The 14,854-nt window shown below is 41.3% G+C and overlaps 1 protein-coding gene across 3 annotated transcripts in view; it reads right to left on the bottom strand.

The window, feature by feature from the left end:
• CENPC (centromere protein C) overlaps positions 1–14,854 on the bottom strand; it is a 904,489-nt gene that overhangs the window by 865,568 nt on the left and 24,067 nt on the right. The gene's annotated exons all lie outside the window — the stretch shown is intronic.

Genomic DNA, 14,854 nt, shown 5'->3' on the forward strand with positions numbered 1-14,854 from the left:
AATCTATGGATTAACTGCTGCTCCCAAATAGAGTTGTGGGGTTAGAGAGAGCCGTATGATGACAGAACCAGCCAGGTATGGCTTTGTTTCGATAAAGCCTCTTTATCCTGAAGATGTGAAAGAGACTTGACACTTACTTTCGTTGCACGTTTGACAAGCTGGTGTGAGCTGAGTTGGGGTAGTTGATCTACCAGACCCAATGTTGTCAAAGAGGACTCGAGGTAGAGACAGAAGGCGGATGTTGGGTCTAAGTCATTGCCACCCAAATAAGAGAGCTTAGAGAGCCTTCTCTTGCTACCTTAAGTTCCTTGCTAGAGACTACCCAACCAGGCCACATTTGAGGCGGACTTGAGCCGGTGAAACATGATTTGGTAAGCTAAACAACCTCTTGAAAAGCTTGGTGATCATTTTGTCCAAGTGCTCGTCGTCACGGCCTCTTAGAACTGCGCTGCCATATGTGATTGTTGGTATTAATTTGGTTTGGATGACCTTTAAAAGCAGCAGATAGGTTGAAGAACCGGTTGCTTTTTTGACACTGTGGAACGCGAATGCAAGCGAGATGGATTTCCGACTCCAGATGGGGTTTGAATGTGCAACTGCTGTCAAGAAGAACCCCTAGGTATTTATATTTGCACACTGTTTCAACCTTGTTGTTACCCAAGTACCACCAATATCACAACCACTGAGTCGTCTTAAAGGGCATGATTTTTGATTTATTCAAATTATGAATTTTTTCCAGAGAATTCAGCTGTTGCATTAAGTAGCCTCTGTAGGAGGGAAAAGGATGACATCATCGGTGTACATCAAACTTGTCATGGCAGTTTGCCCCAAACTTGGTGGATGCGAGTTCACCTTCTTCAGTTCCACCGGTAAGTCAGCCAAAAATAGATTAAAAAGAAGGGGTGAAAGTACACACCCACAGACCCTGAAGAGTGGGAATTTTCCTGGAGAGGTGCGTCCCGCCACCCAATTTGACCCTCACCCAGGTATCTGTGTGGAGAAGGACTATTGCTTTCAACAATTGGGAGGGAATGCCCCAACTTGTGAGTTTAAGCCAAAAGTTCCCTCTTACTACTCGATCAAATGCTTCGTAGTCTATAAATGAAAGAAAGAGGGACTTCTTGGCACGTTGGCATTGGTCAAATAATAGTGCAATGGCCATAAGATTGGCAGTCGTGCCCACCCCTTTTGAGAATCCAGTTTGATTAAAAACGGGATTTGGTTATTGACATTAGCCCAGGTTTCAAGCTCCTCCAAGAGAATCTCTGCAAAGCTTTTTGATTCGACATCTAGAAGTGCAATTAATAGGTAATTTGACGGGTCGTTAGTCGCACCCCCTTTAAAGACAGGGTGATGGTTGAGCCTCTCTGTGCTTGCGGGATAATGTTGGTAGCAAGAATGCAATTGTAGAGTGTGGAGAGGTGTTTTGCCCACAAATCTGGGTCCTCTGTGTACCGGGCGGCACGTATATCATTGGGTCCAGGTGCTCCCTCATTCCGGAACTTAATAATTCTCATACTCGCTGTTTCTGAGGGAACCGAAAAGCAGCTGCATTGTTGTTTTGGAGAGCCAGTGGAGGTACAGGCTGAGGCTTTTGCCTGGAGGAGGGCTCCCTCAACTACGGGGCTTTTAGATGAAAGGCCAATATGGCATGAGAGATACTGATACCAGATGGGCTCAGAGATATTCATGGGGTGGGGGAGTTTTCAGAGCTTAGGCTGTTTATAACCCTCCAAAACTGTGTATGCCGATTTGTCATTGATGTGTGCCGGAGTTTTACTGCTAGCTTGGCTGCCTTGTCTCTGATGCCATAGGTGGCCTCTATAGGCCAGTCTGGAGGTAGATAACAGCGCTCTCAGGGCCTCATTTCTGGGTTCTTTCTGAAGACAGTAAAGGGGGGAATTTAAGCGTCTTTGTATACCTTCTGGATGAAGGCCACTGTAAGCTGTGGGGTCTTGTTCCTTGAAATTGCTGCTGGTAGGATGTCAGAAGCTCTACTACAAACTCGTCCCAGGCTGTTTGCGGAGTTTGCTCAGGGTCTGTGAGGTTCAATTTAAGGGACCATATTTGCTTGGCTGTCTCTGCCAGCGCAGGAGGGGTCTTGGAGGACCACTTAATTCACCTCCATTAGTTATATATGTGGCTCACTGCAACGCATCCAAAGGTTCATGATGTTCAACTGGGTGAGTAAAATGCAGGTTTTGCAGTAAGTGATCACTCTCCCCTCTGCTTGTTACCTGTAATTTCAAAATTCGGCCGAACAGGGGTAGGGATAAGACTGTATAGTCTATTATCGATTGTGCCTTTTGATTGCAAAATTTAAATGAGGGAGGTTGATCCGTACTGTATCGGCCGTTGGCAGCTCGGAGTCCCATTGCATTAAGACTTTCAGCAGATTATATCCTACTGATGGATTATTTAGAGGAAGGTAGCTGTCAGGTTCTTGCCCTTTGGTGCTCCTCCATGCCGTCTCCTCTCGCCCCTGCCATTCTGGTCTTGTGAACTCACAGCACATTTTCACATCTCTGCACATGTGTGCTACTGCTAGTCATTTTGGATGTGATTACCACCATGCTTCACCTGATCACCACTGGGTGGAGACTTACTAAACTGTCTGCATCAATGACCTTGCTTCACCTGATCCCCACTGAGTGGAGACTTACTAACCCATCTGCATCAATGACTTTTGAAAGGCACAAGCTTATGAGTGAGATATTGGCATTTGAAGGTTTATGTGCAGTTAATTGTCAATTTCCTGGACATATCCTCACATGTCCATCTGGCTTAGGAACTTCCGGGGATCTATTATGAAATTATTCTAAATAGCTGGAGAAGAATCCAAGAACTTAAGGAACAAAATCATTTTATTGGTGATATAACCCACAAGTCCTTGAAATGCTCCAGGCCACCAGGTTCCCACAAGAGCACTGAAACATCCAGTTTGGATGCAGGCTAAGAAAGCCTCACTTTAATAGAAGTGAACTTACTTTTCACATTTTGAGTCACGGACATTAATAGCGATGGGCCACCTACTTTAACATCAACAGCCTTTCAATGGGATTGGCTCCCACACGTCTTACATGCCCCTCCAAGCCCATGCGTAGAAATTTCAAGAGCTCCCAGTCAAAATCAATAGTTCTTATGCTTACTGTCATGTAAAATAGCTGGTGCTAAATCACCGCTGCAAAGTGGTATTCCCCCGGCAAACTGGAACGACATGGATGTTAGCATCCTTCAAGAAAAGTGGTCCCAACATGATTTGCCATTAATAGGGATTATATCTTACCACATAAAGGCAGTTAAGCGTAAGCAACTAGGAAGGCCAGATAGAGGCTTTGCTGCATATTTTTCTGTAAACTTAAGAATCGACAAAGAAGAACTTCCACAATTAGACCCAGATATTCAGATAATAAAATTAACTAACTCGGACCTACAAGCTAGACCCCCCCCCCCTTTGTTGTTGGTTACGTCTACGCTGTGTCAGAGGAGGACCGCAATAAGGAAATTACTGTCCATTATTACTAAATATTGTCAGGTCTTACATAATATTGTCTGGTGATTTCAATAAAAACTTCATTCAAGTGGCTGAGGATGATGTGTCACTAACAGCTAATAATCTGTCCTAGAAAGTTCCAGTTAAGACAAAATTAAAAAGAAATCGTTGTGATCAACTAGGTCCGCACCTGTTAACATTGTTAAAAATGTGTGTACTAAATGGAAGATCTCCAGGAGACTCACCCCAAACTAAACATATTATGTACCAAGTCATATTCAATAATCAACTTTACAGTTGTAACTTTACTGTTAATCTCCCAGGTACAGAGGTTCATAATAAACAAATAGTTCATCCAGCAATCATGCTTCTCAAATGTTACAATTAGAATCCATTCCACCATCTCACATTCAAGCACCACCTCAATTGGGGACAGCTGGATCAACAAATTTAAAGCGTCAGCAATGGGTTTCAGGAACAACCGAAGGAGTTGTTATAATGGCCAAAAGGATTCTCACAGAAAGTTTAAACAACTACCCGTACAAAATCAAGGCATGAGAGCACTTTGAGAAGAATCTGTTAGAAAGATATCCCAAGCAAATTATTACTCACTCCAATATAGCACAGGACCCTACAGGTCCAGTATGTCTCTTGAAACGATGTAAACTGCTAAAGAAAGAGCAAAAGAGGTTGGCAAGGTTTCTGAATTCCACCCCCAGCAATATCGTTCTCAGGGAACATTTAAAAAAGGCTATAAAGGATTACAAAAATCAAATTCGGAAGGACAAAAATTAACATAAAGACATTTTCTGGCCAAAATTAATACATTGTGCAAAACCATCTAAACCCAGCCAATTCTTAGAAATGGTTAACTGTTTAGACATTGTAAGAACCCCAGTTAACAACTCGAACATAGCCAAGACTGCCTGGATGAAACACCTTGCTGAAGTATTCTCAATAAAGTCACAAATCAACAATCTATCAGAAGAGGTATGGGAAGTAGTAAATACTCAAACACAACACAATCTCTGTGCATTTATGGCTGAAAAGGATTTCACTAATGCACAAACTGGCCAGGTTTTGATGAAGGCTCGTCAAGATGGGTCCCCAGGCCACAAAACATTTTCATGGATGTCGAATTTTGGTCTGGAATCCTAAGATCGTTATACCAGGAAATAAGAGCATTTCCATTATTCCAGAGTCCTGCCCTGACTCTATAATAAATCAGATCTAGAAGGGGGTGGTGGACAGGAGGCAAGGGTAAACCAGGCCAATCTAGCCAATTACAGGCTTATGCCCCTCCTAGACGTGGAGGCAAAGTATTTTGCCTCACTTGTTCTTGCAGACCTGGTGGCCTGGACTGAAAGGAATAACACTGTTCCATTTAATCAGACAGAATTCAGGAAAGGAGTGCGGACAACAACTAACATACTAGTGACATCCTTTCTGAAAGAGCAATGTTGACGATTGAAGAACAAACTTTATCTAGCATTCATAGATTTTAAAGCCGCATTTGACTGTGTTAATAGACAATTACTCTGGAGCAAGTTAAAACACTGGGGTTTACCAGAGTCCTTGTTAAAGGTGATATTATTATATTCAGATAAGTGGGTCCAGGTTATGATAGGTGATGGAACAAAACTCTCAAGGAAAATTCCCACATACTCCGTTTTTAAACAAGGGTGTGTGCTGGCACCGCATCTTGGGATCCTTATCTCTCACCCATCTATTCTACGCAGATAATCTAGTATTGTGCAGTCATACCAAGGTAGGCCTACAACAGTCTCTTATTTCATTGTCCGCTCAAAAGACCTTGAACCAACAGGAGATCAACATGGCTAAATCTAAATTAATGCAAATAGGCCCTCATCAGTCATTCTACCTTAACCAGGCCTGGACCAACCTACCATTAGACACTGCCTCATACTATAAAAACCTGGGAATATACATGGATGACTGGGGCACTTTTGTATGGCAAAAACATAATATTGAGAATAAAGCAGCATAATTGATTCACGCTTTCTCACTCTTGACCAGGCAGACAGACAGTGCTTTGTTTCAACCGTTGCTAACTGTTATTTCATCAAAACAGTTGTCAACAGTTACTTCAGCTGAGGGTTTTTAAGCATGTTTTGTATCAGCCACACTCCATCTCGCAACCCCAACTTCAATTAGAATACAGACTAACATGGCAAGATTTAGCAATAAAAGCTGCTGCTGTCAAAACATGGTACAAGATAAGTCGAGCTGATGAACTACTAACTATGGCTCTCTGGAAAGCGCTTCAGCTTGATCAAAAATCTCCCTGTAGTAAATACTTGCAGATAGCCATTAACCAACTGGGCCTCCAAGAACTATGAGATGTCAGTCCAGAGTTTTGCTCCTTTAAAAAGGGTGTGAATAAAGTTGTGAAATACTTATCATTTTGAGAGGATAAAGTCATATTTAGTTCTCGTTCACATGCATGGATGCTAATAAATCAATCCACCATCTTGCCTCCAGCATCTTATCTCTCTATCCTGTTTCCAGCACAAATTAAACACATTTGAATGCATTTGCGCCTAGGTAACATTCCAACGAGGGACCACCCCCAGATTGTGGATAAATCCCGTCTCACAGACCTGTAGACATTGCGGCTGGCACAATGAAGACGTGGTTCACATTGTTTGTATTTGCCCTGTTTGCCAAGAACTCAGTTGAAAACTTTTAAGAACAAGTCTCAAAGAGCATGCCATTCAAACTTACAGAGCAGCAATCATAGTATGTATAAAGCCTCAGGATCCGCAGTTAAACTGCAAATTAGGGACATTCATAATCGCAGCTTTGTTATGTAACTGCTGAATGTAGTTGTAATTTTTAACCGTCTTTATTTTTACCTCTCTCTTCTTAATGAGTGCTGCTAAGATTTTATCTATTTTATTATCAAATCTGTGATCTATGCAGTATTTATCAACTGCTTAGTATAGCACATCTTAGATGATTTACCTCTTCCTTTATCCCTACCTAATGCATGCTAGTAGTGGTGGTTGGATCACAGGTATTTTACAATTGCAGTTGCTTGTTATTTTAATATATTAGTAGGATGGAAATTATTTTATGTGGTTATAATGCATTTCATTTAACTAACGCTATTTGATTGTCTAGATTGCTATGGTTAAAAATAACTGAAACAATAAAGACATTTGTGATGATAACGAGACATAGGACCTTCTCCTAAAGTGTCCCTATATAAGAGATTAGGGTTTTCATTGAGGGCCTGAAGAATTGCAACGGGCCATTTTTTTGAGAATGATACGGCATGAAACATGTTGACCACATCACAGATTACTCAAGTCCTAGGGGTCATCCTTTTGTTTTAATCGTGCCATGGATAATGGTCAATATTAAAAACTATTATCTACGTTATCCATGGTAATTTTAATATCACAAGAAAACAACCCCTCACCCCTACATTCCACCTTTTTCACATTCCAGTGGGACCAAAAAGGTCATGTGGACCTGAAAACACTGAAGATTCTACTTGCCCCTTCTAGTGAGTGGACAAAGAACAGGTATTCTGTTCAGTCAGAAACTGAATTAGCAATTAAGACACCTTTAAATGTTATTCTTGTCACATTTGCTCTGTGTTCAGGGACAGAGGCCAAAAGTCAGTTTGTCTTCTTGCAATGTACTTTTCCTTGTGACTGCAGAGTTCCAGGATTTTGTAAGGTGAACTGTCTGACATATGTAAAATGAAAGGCTGTTATTCTCAGGGTTTTCCAAAACACAACATTTATATAACTAAGTCAACTTTACAAACATTTCAAAATATATTTCAGTAGCTGTGAAAGACCATTTTTGTACTTCTGAGTGATGAAAAAAACTTTTTAATAGGATGAAAAAAGTCAGAACACTTTACTTAGTGATGTGCAAATGATAAATGTTTTCTGATGCTCAATTGTCAAAGATTATTGTTAATACACTACATAGTTTTATCAGTAAAGCTGCAAGTTAGTGAGAAGGTTTTTGGACATTTCTTGGAAATTTACTGTCTGTCCTGGGATCACACAAACTGAGACCCATTTCCGGGTCAAGTACATTACAGTTAGGTCGAGTAGATTATTCAAGCTACTAGACTTGCAGGTCTAGTAACATTTTTATGAATTTGAAGCCTGTGGTGGGTACTGCACCACCCACCCAGCATTGAGCCTTCCCCAATGATGGAGCATAACACCATGGTGGGTCAAGTTCTATGCATCGTTAAGAAGGTACACCCCTTAGCGCAGATACAAAAATTAATGTGAGCAAACTCTCATTGTTGACTTTGCACATAGTATTACATGGAACAGCACATTTTTTGGTCGAACTGTTTTTGAGGGGAGTACATGTGACAGACTGAACAATTCTTCTTGTTCCCTCTTTGCTTGGCAGGTCTTCAATTCTAAACCTCAAAAGGATAGGAAGAAAATTGCCTATGATCATAAAAGGATAAAGTCGTTTGTATGTAGTTATGTTAAGGTAAATCTGAATTTCCTATAAATAAAGCATCACTTTTATAAGAACGCCTAGATCCAATAGGCAATTTGCAAGCTCTAGTTAGGTAAAGGTCAATTATGTTAACATTTCAAGTGTTAAATATTTTGTGGGGAAGAAGTGTCATTTAGTGCATTTATGGGTCTTAGGTGTATATTTGATCCATTTAAAGTCAAAATGTCCGACCTCCACAAAGAAACTAGGAACACTTATTTCTGGTCTGTGGTCTTTATTGAGAGTGCAAGTAAGGGAAGATGCGGGCACAGAGTGAGAGCCCAGGAATTTATCAACCTGTTTTCACAATGTTTAAGCCAGTGGAGAATCCATGCCACCCTGTTCTACCCATATGTGAATACAAATAAATCATGCAATGCTTATTCCCAACTCAGCAAGATCCTTGCCTCGTCTTGGAATGATTGAAACAATGACCTCTGGCAAAATATAACTACCCCAATACTGGTAAACAAATTATTTAGCATGTACCTGTTTAAAAAAATAAGCAAAATCCGACTAGTCTAGATATTTAGTATGGATTTGCTGCTTTCATGAACATCAGGATTCCATCCTCCAAAACAAGGGAATGCAATTTATATTTTTAACACCATGTTCTTGATTCTTCAACAAGTATTTCCCCAGTTTCCGCTTTCTAAGTGATAGTTAATTTACTACAAGTCATTTTGATTGATTCAGGTGTGTAGTTCTTTGGTCCTTCGTTGTCACACGTATTTCAACAGATGACTCCCTGTAACTGGTTTACTCAGTGAATAGTAGTTGTAAGGTTCTTGTCCTTTGGTGCACCTCCATTTCTTCTCCTCCCACACCAAGCATTTTTCACATCTTTGCATGTGTGCGCTGATGCTAGTTGTTTTGGCTGTGATTATTATTGGAGCTTCCCCTGGTCACCACTGGAGGGGGAAACTATGCCATTGTGTCAATTCATCTCCTGGGGAGTGGGAGGACACTGGGTTATCCATCTGCGGTTTTGCTAGGACACTTAGCAACAATCTCAACTCAGCTGCACATCTGATGCTGTTTGCTGCAGAGTGAAACGAAAGCGTTGGGTGTTTTCAGCAGCCACTGTGGTGGTGATAGAGGCGGTGAAGTTTAAATCCAAGCAAGGTGGAGGAGGTCGAGGCAAGTCAAACTTTAGCCTATAACTTAAGTGCAAAGATCAGCATACTTGTACTCTGAGCACTGAGCTCAAATTTCCAAATATTATGAATAGAACTTTGTACTATGAACGCCCTGCTCAGCAAGTGATAATCCGCACTGACAGATACTGATTACTTTTTTTGTCTCGTTTATGCGCCTGCTCTGCATTCTACTAACAACTGTGTGCGCATTTAACTTAATTACAATTAAGGAAAGTCATAAAAAATGTAGGACATTTAACTTTCTGCATTAAGGCTTCTCCTGCTTCTTTCCACCTTGGTGCAGTACAAGTCAGCCACGCCTTTTCCTTTTGTAAATGCAGCCTTTAGCCAATGATATACTGCCTGGTGATTAGCATGAACCACAGCATACAGTGGCACAATAAATACCTCAGTGTTTGTCACTTATAATTGTAAGCGCACTTCAACTATTTACAGCTACTAACAAAATTTTACCCTTTCCACCCCATAATCTATATTCCTGCCAAATTTCATCTATTTTAGTTCGGACCCTTTCAAGCAATATCTCTTTAAACTACATGCTCCACCACCACACAACAGTTTACTCTACAACATGCTGCTGTATGCTGTTCCAGGCCACACTATTCCACACTAAGTCACTGGACTCTACACCACCGCACACTAGGCTATTCCACTGTACCTCACTCCACTCTATTCCTCTTTACGCCACTGCAATGTAAGCACCTCCACTATATATTACAATGTAAACCACTACATTCTACCCCACTCCAGTCTGTGCCACCTTACTGTGCGTCACTCCATGCTATTCAACTCTGCGCCACTCCACCCTATTCTAGGCCACTCTACTGTACACCACTCATCTTTATGCCACTCCACTCTACCAAACTCCAGTTTACGCCACTTCACTGTATGGTATTCTACTCTACGACGCTCCACTCTACAATATTACACTCTATGGCACTCCACACCACTCCACTGTACGATGTTCCAATGCACTCACTTCCACTATAAGCAATGCTATGCTATTCCACTCTACACCACTGGATTCTATGTTGTCCCACTGTATGCCACTCCATTGTATGCCACTTCACTGCATCTTATCACACTCTAAACCACAACACTCTAGGACACTCTACTGTGTGCCACTCCACTCTATGCCACTCTATTGTGCATCACTCACCTGTACGCCACTCCACTCTATGCGATTTCAGTCTACCCCACTCCACTCTACGTTATTCCTTTCTAGGCCACTCCACTCTGCACTACTCTAGTCCTTGCCGCTATGCCAATGTACACCACTCTAATGTACGGTATTCCATTCTATGCCAATTTAATCTACGACACACCACTCTACTATATGCCACTCTACCCAACTCCACTGCATGTTTTTTCACTCTTAGTCACCTGACTGACACTCCAATCTAAACTATTGAACACTATGGTTCTTTACTATACACCTCTCAACTCTATGCCACTCCACCCAACTCTACTCTACTCTATTCCAGTCTATGCCACTCACCTCTACGTCACTCTAACGTATGGTATTCCACTCTATGCCATTCAATTGTATGGTATCCCACACCACACAACTCCTTGTATTGTATTCCACTCTACGCCATTCCACTGTATGGTATTCCAATCCACAACGCTGTCCTCCACCGTACTCTATGACCTGCCACTTCACAATACTACACTAACAGCTTTTAAACACGTTTCTATTAAAAAAAATAAAAACCATTGAAATTAATTTTTGTTAAAACAGAGGTTAAAACGTATTTATAGGTAGAAAAAAAAACTTATTTTTTTATATACAAACTACACAAAATTAGAAATTCTAAAGCTATATTTATACCTTAAATTTATAAATTACTCACACTTTCAAATTATTATAACTCCTGCACCTATGTACACAGCGTTGTCAACTTCCCTGCCATGGTACATGAACTGTACCCTTTTCTATCCGTAGGTGGCCAGGAAAAAAAAAAAAAAACAGTCATTAACTCCTCTGTACATGATGCACATTTTCTCTGGCATTTCACCACCGGAGCACATACTTTCTGGACTGCTCTAGTGCCACCATGCATGGGCTGCATACTAACTGCATCTCCAGAATTCCAGATATTGCCAAAAGGTCAACAATGTATGCTATCTTACAATCACTTCCAATGTGTAAAAATCATACATATGTAGCAACTAATTTTTCTTTCAAAAAGCATACCTACTTATAGACAAATAGAAGTGTCTTCCTTACTGCATATAAATGTGAAAAGCAGTGAGTTACTGCAACAGGTACAAGACTTGGAAAGCACCCATTTCGAGGCCCAGTAGAAGTCAACATTATCCCTACATCCAGCATGCCCTGTCAAAAGTGTCTTACATTTTTCTGGGCAGGAGCACCACAGTGTTATCTCAAGGATACATGTAGAGATACTGTCCTCTGAGTTACCCAATGTGGCTATGTGCAGTGAGCAGAGTAGTGGGATCACCAAAGCACATATTTTCACTTTCGGACTGCATGTCCCTGATTGGACTTTATTTAAGGGAGCACTGTCAACAGGTAAGTTCTTCTTTTTAAGGATACTGGGTTTTTATTGGATTTGTTCCCTAAAATATATATATTCTGCAGTGGACAAGCATAGCAGAAAGAGTCACCATATGAAGAATTCCTCTTGCACTGCCTTGCACCTCATAGGAATCTATCAAAGGGATCTAGAGAGCAGTATGAGGAAAACATTAAGAATGGGATTATTTTTGAAACCATGATCTTTAAGAATTTTCCTGTCAACTTCCAGATCAAAGGCATATAACGATTTTCAATTTGAGTCTTCTGCATTCAAAGTTGAAAAGGTGGATATATCAACTTCTAGTAAGAAATTACAATATATTGATGAGACTGTCCAAATTCCTACTGAAAACCTGTAATATAATGGGATTTCCTGGTAAAGAACGACCTGGTACAGGTCATGGGCTCCTTCTCTAGGTCTGCCCCTCCATCAACACATCCATGGTGTGGCAGTGTCCAGCTTGGATGAATGTATCTAGGATTTATGTTTAGGCTTTATCTTTTAGAGGACACAAAGAAGAATATCCCTGAGCCTGTAGCAGCTGACACACTGGCTGTACATTCAACGCTGAGGAGGCCATCCTCAAAGACTCTGTGGATAGGTAAGTTTATTCAGCTTTGAAGAAGGCCTGAAATGGCTCACACTTAGCACTATGAGCAGGCACTCACAGTGTTTATGCTTCTCAGTCGCTCATCTTGAATTTTAAGGAGCTCTAATGACATTCAAAATGGTTTTAGAGTGCCTTGCTTTGCTGGAAGAAATGGAAAAAGCAAGTGTATTTTTATCAGAACTATTATCTGATGTACCGTATGCTTCAGCCTTGGTGTTAGGAGCAACCACTGCAAGATGAAGAAACATTCCCCCCCCCTCGAGGAATGGCACTCTCACACAACCCAAAGGGTTGTCGCTCAAAGACTTCATTTAAAAAAAGCTAAGCATTTCTGTTCAGAACTGGAGGAAACCCCCATCAACTGTTCAAGCAAAGGAAAAATGTGTTCTTCTTTCATTCAACAGCCTCACATACAATGCAGTCATATTTAAAGTTTTCATCTAAACAGTCTTCTAGGAGAGCACCTGCTCAAAATCAGTATTCTAAAACAAAGAGACAACAAGTGATGGCATCTTTGGGTGTTTTGATCAGAAAGGATAAGCTCTTCAACTATCAAGTCTTAACGTTCCTGAATATGGTATCCGTGGCCTTATGCGGCTATTTGGAGGAGGACTTGGCTCCTTTGCTTTGGTCTTGAAAGTGAACAAGTTATCTCAGAATACTTCTCTCATCTTCCAGATTCTGGGATCATACTTATGCCTTGCCCTAGCAATCCCATTGAAATGGTGTGAATTCTTCAGGTGTCATTGGGTTATTATAGCGCTTTTGCTTGTGCACACTTATTTTAGCTCTTGGCCTGTGCCTTTTTACCAAGTTCATTTCATTAATTTCTTTTATTATTTTAGCATGGCTTCATTTTATCTGAGATGTTTTATTGTTTTTAGCAGCTGCCCTTCCACACAGAATTTGTTAATAGTTCTCTTAGAAGACATTTCATCTTGTGCTCTGCCACATGCTGTACATGCTAATCTACAGAGTATTGGCTGTCCAAGAGTGCGAGGTCTACCTTACACAGTAAAGACGCATTATCACATCAGGGCAGTTCTCAGAACAATGCGTTTTGGTATAAAACAACACACTGCCACAAACCAGGTTAGAAGGGATATTCTAGCCAGCCTTTTTACACTGTACCATATTGTCACAGCTCTGCTGAACTTGGCCTCGTCACTCCATTCATTTGGGAGGACCGCCAGCAGACAAAGAAAAATCCCTGCTTATTATTTAGGTACGGGTATAGGGCTTCCTTGCCTTGCAGAGACTACTATGTGCAGATTCGGGCTAACACTAGAATTGCTCTCATGTAGGTTTTTAGTAGTGCAGGCAGGAGTTTTATATTCATTATTGCGACAGAATGTTGGGACTTTTCATCTGTTTCACTTTCCTGGTCATAATGGTAATTGTGTTGCATTTAATTTTCCTGATATTTGCAATTCATGCCTTTTTACATTGAAAGCAGTTGCTTCAATAAATGTATTGAGCCAAATCCTGCTTCTGTTTGTCTCTGCATGTATGAGACTTAAGTAACTGAGAGAAAGGGGTACGATCTGTTATACCCAAATTCATTTAAGGAATCAGAGAGTGTCATGCATCAGGCTGCCACAAATCACCTTTACCTTTCGGGTTTGGGTGAGGTGCTGCTAGCTAACCGAAAGGGTTAGGATGACAGCTGCAAAACAGTGTGGGTTTTGACTAAGTCCCTCGCACACGGTGGTGCTGTCGCCCAAACCAGCAGTCTCGCCCCCATGATGCGAGTCCTATGACACAGGGAGTTCAGTCTTTCTAATAAATAAGGGAACTGTTATAGTTCTGCCAAGTGAGCAAGGTATGGAGCCTAGGCCATTATTTTTCTTGTACCATAAGTGTCAGGATTCATACTCCTAATTACTTGTGGACGTAAGGAGCTTAATTTACAAACTTCCTTTCAACTGCAGAGAATTATTCATCTTGTTCCAAAAAAGGCCTTTATGATCATTATGGATTGTACTTTCATAATCCCTTAGCAGTGTCTGAATTTCTGCCTCAGCATTGCTATCAGTTGCAGGTATTGCCCTTCGTGCTCAGATCTGCACCAAGACTTTTCACCAAGGTGATGGGCTTCTTGATAGCTTTGTGACATTTTCAGGATTGTCATGTTTCATTCCCTTGATGACTGGCCACTTCATACCACCGTCATAAGAGGAAGCTGTGATTGCACTGAATCATCATCAGGAATACTTCTCAGGAATACTTCTCAACTGGCAACCTTCAGATCAAACTCAAGGGTGGTGGTGTTCCATCCTGTAGAAAGAACAAAATGGCTAAGTGCCTCTGCTTTCCCAAGCTCTAGCACCAAAACGTCTATGGATGAGGGTTTAACTGCACATTGCTTCAAGTATATTTCAAGATTTCTGGGGGCGTGGCCTGCTGAGCAGCGAGATGGCCGCTCTTTGAGTGAGCTCCGCCGGCCGGAACGTAATCCTTTAAATATCCTTCACTTGGGGGCGATCCGTAGCTGCCAGGACCAGTAGAAAATTTGCAGGTGGCGGTGCGGCACAGGCGGCGA

The sequence above is a fragment of the Pleurodeles waltl genome, chromosome 1_2 (genome assembly GCF_031143425.1).
Source record: "Pleurodeles waltl isolate 20211129_DDA chromosome 1_2, aPleWal1.hap1.20221129, whole genome shotgun sequence".
Taxonomy (NCBI): Eukaryota; Metazoa; Chordata; class Amphibia; order Caudata; family Salamandridae; genus Pleurodeles; species Pleurodeles waltl.